Source organism: Benincasa hispida, chromosome 4 (genome assembly GCF_009727055.1).
Source record: "Benincasa hispida cultivar B227 chromosome 4, ASM972705v1, whole genome shotgun sequence".
Lineage (NCBI taxonomy): Eukaryota > Viridiplantae > Streptophyta > Magnoliopsida > Cucurbitales > Cucurbitaceae > Benincasa > Benincasa hispida.
This window is the reverse complement of record NC_052352.1, coordinates 69,279,245-69,283,288: the sequence shown is the minus strand read 5'-3', so window position 1 is coordinate 69,283,288 and position 4,044 is coordinate 69,279,245.

The window sequence follows — 4,044 nt, the reverse complement described above, 5'->3', positions numbered from 1 at the left end:
CTACACCATTCTGCTGAGGTGTACTTGGCGCTGAGAGTTGGAAAACGATTCCATGTTCTATCAAATAGTTCTGGAATGCGGAGTCCAAAAACTCTCCACCTCGATTAGATCAAAGTGTTTTAATCCATGTATCTAATGCGTTTCAGCCTTGTACTCTTTGAACTTTTCAAAGGATTCAGACTTCCGTTGCATAAGATAAACATACCCATACCCAGAGTAATCATCAATAAAACTGATAAAATACTCATAGCCACCTTGGGCTCGCACATTCATAAGACCACAAAGGTCAGAATGTACTAACTCAAGAGGCTCCTTGGCTCTAGAAACTTTTCCAGTAAAAGGTCGTTTACTCATCTTACCCTCAAGGAAAAATTCACACACTGGCAAAGAATTTTCTTCTAACTTATTGAGAAGTCCATTCTTTACCAATCTCTCAATCCTATTGAGATTGATGTGCCCTAAACGTAGATGCCAAAAATGGTCATTTTCTTTTGGAGAAATTCGTCGACGTTTTGATTGAGTTTCAACGGTTCTGAACATTTCAGTATTATGGAGGGAATTAATGGCTAATGGCCTTAGCACATATAAATTCGATTCCAGATTTGCTGTGCGAATAAAAACACCATCTTTATGAATAAACGCTTTATTCAAATCAAAAGAGACAGTATATTTACATTGCAATAAACACTTTATAGAAATAAGGTTCCTTTTTAGTTCAAGAACAATATATACATCATTTAAAATAAGAAACCTATTATGTAAAGCTAACTAGAGTCCTCCCACTGCCACAGTTGAGACGACATGCTCGGTGCCTACTCGCATCGTCATCTCACCAGCCTCTAGCTGTCACCAAGATCTAATCCCTTGAAAAGAAGAACAAACATGGTTAGTGGCGCTTGAATCAATTATCCAGGTAGAATCATCATTCTCCACTAAACAATTTTCAAGCACAAGTAAATCACATTTACTTTTATCCACCTTGGCTTTAGTCTTGGCTACTTTCTTCTACTTCAGATACCGAGGACAATTCATTTTCCAGTGTCCATCTTTGTTGCAATGGAAACACTTTCCTTTAGAAATTTGTGAACGCCTCTTTGTGGCGACAGGCAGTGGGTTAGCAGGTGCCTTCCCTTTTCCCTTACCACCCTTCTTCTTCTCCCCTTTTGCAGAGTTAGAAGAGGAAGGTGCAGACTTTGTTCTTGAGGTCGTACCTCTATGGAACATCCTGGAGGATGAAGCAACATTTGCCTCACCCTTCTGTCTCTTCTTACTTTTCAGTAAAGATTGGTATGTCTGCAACTCGTTGAGGAGAGTTATAAGGTTATACTTCACTTTGTTAAGAATCACATTACTAACAAAGTGCAGGAAGTTCTCTGGCAAAGAATGCAGGATTATGCTAACCTGGCTGCCCTCATCGATGGTAGACCCATTCAACTCCGCCACATTGAAGTGGACCATCATGTTAAGCACATGTTCACGAACAGAGGTGCCTTCTTGCATTTTGGAGTTGAATATGTATTTAAGAGCCTCATGCATAAGGTGTTCAAATGGTTGTCCAAACATCCCCCGTAGGGACTCCATGATCTCTCGGGCTGAGACCATAGGCTCATGTTTCTTGGCCAAGACTTCAAAAATACTTGCCAAGATGTAGGCTTGGGCCTTCTTCTTCACCCTTGTCCATCGCTTGTATGCCTCCCGAACATTTCAAGCGACATTTGGAGCTGGAATAGGAGGACAAGCCTCCGCGAGAGCGAACATGAGATCCTCGATGATTAGGATCGTCGTGATCATGTGTTTCCATGTTGAAAAATGATCGCCAGTTAGTTTTTCAGCACTTAACAACGATAAGGTGGTTGTTGCCATTTGAAGAAGTTGCTGAAAATACGAATAAAACTTTATTAGATTTTGCTAAACCACTTTTAAACCAATCAGTTTTGCAAAACAGTTTCAAGTACCCTAAGTTATAGACTTTCATGTTAACTTATGCTCATCCTAGTGGAATGGAAAGTCTCAGTCATGAATGGAGTATATGACAGACGTTAACACTTCGAGGTCAGATCTTTATACAAACTCTTTGTATAGAACCCCCCGCTCGCATGTCTGCTACACGAATGATCAGGATCAAACCATCTGTGACAAGTCACAACACTTGTTAACAATTCCACAAAGCGGGCCAACATTCGTAATGTTAGCGGGTAAGGTTCCCTCCCTATTCCATATACGTACAGACTATTTTTAGTTGTCACTTAAGACATGATCCACTTGTATGTCACTAAAAACAAATACATGCTTAAGTTAAAATAAAGAAAAACCAGGGATATTAAGTTTATTTGATTTGTGGTTAAAATAAAAACTTAAAAATGTGCAAAGTCAAGAAGCGAAGTAAATATCATATTATATTATACATCATAAGCGTTCTTACAAAGTTGTTTTACAAACTATAAACATGACACTTTAGGGCATACACCCCAACACATTCTCCACTACAAAACCCTGAAACGAGTCCGGTAAGGAAGTATACTCGTCATCGATCGAACCATGCCCGACAACGTTCTGTTTCTCCTCTCTACTACACCATTCGCTGAGGTGTACCCGACGTTAAGAGTGGGAAACGATTCCATATTCTATCATATAGTTCTAGAACTCATAATCCAAAAACTTCTCCACCCCGATCCAGTCCGAAGTGTATTAAATCTATTTATCCAATGCGTTTTCAACTCAGCCTTGAACTCTCTGAACTTTTCAAAGGTTTCAAACTTCCGTTGCATCAAATAAACATACCCATACCGAGAGTAAATCATCAGTAAAGGTGATGAAATACTCATAGCCTCCCCTGGTCTCGCACATTCATCGAACCACAAAGGTCAAGAACGCACTAACTCTATAGGCTCTTTGGCTCGATAACTTTTCCAGTAAAAGGTCGTTAGTCATCTTGCCTTTCGCAACACCGGTAAAGAATTTTCTATAGGATCTCTTGGATGAAGAATCATCCATGAAGCGCATTCGATCTTTCTGATTTCACCATGACCAAAATACAACATTATACATTCTAACAGTTAATAGTTATGCAAATTAACATTAATATAAAGCATGCTCCTAATAATAAAAATACGAAGGGAAAGAGTCTCATGACCAGTTGAAGTCCCCTCTTCAGTGATGAAACTCTGATGCACAGAAAACCTCTACACGATCTCTATCGTTCCCAGCAAACAAAGTCGTCTGCAGTAAGCATGAACTATCATGAAACAAATGAAACAGTAGTGAGGACGAGACACCAAAAGAACCCTTGGTATTCTTGGAGTGAGACCCAAAGTGTGGTCTTTGTGAGTTTGGTAGAGGTAGAGGAAGAACAAATCATGGTAAACGATAAGCCAAGTGGGAGAGAAAAGAAAGCAGCTGTTATAGCTAAAATGCTTATCGTTTAGAAGAAGCTACACGATCGTGGTAGGTTTTACTAAGCGATCGTTTTAGTAAAAGGTAGACGATCGTTTAGAAAACACGGTACACTATCTGTCGTTTAGGAAAGCTAAGCGATCGTTTTAGGAACAAGCGTGGATTGTTTTAGGCACGCAATGTGTGCGATCGTTTAAGCACTGAGCGACTATCGTAATAGGCTCTCGCGACTTATGCATAGTTTTTACGTTTCCACACCAATGCCAATTTTTCCAAACTTTTGCAAAATGAAACAAATTTTATCTTTATTCACCGGTTACCAATAACAGAATGAGGTACTCCCACTAACGCACGTCCGAAGAGAAAGTTTTTAGCCAATTATTATATAATTAACTAATTATATAATTAATGGATATATATCATATTATATTTTTACACTATATGTTTGATATCACATATCTAACTATAGTAATTTCTCCTCTATTTGATATAAATCAATAATTTAATATCTAAATTCCCTCCAAAATAATGTATCTCATACATTTTAGCACAATATATCATATATAATTGAACTCCTTTCCTTGTCAATTTGAACATTTTCAAACTGACCCAAACACCTGATTCTCAGACTTTATCCAAGCTACCCAGAGA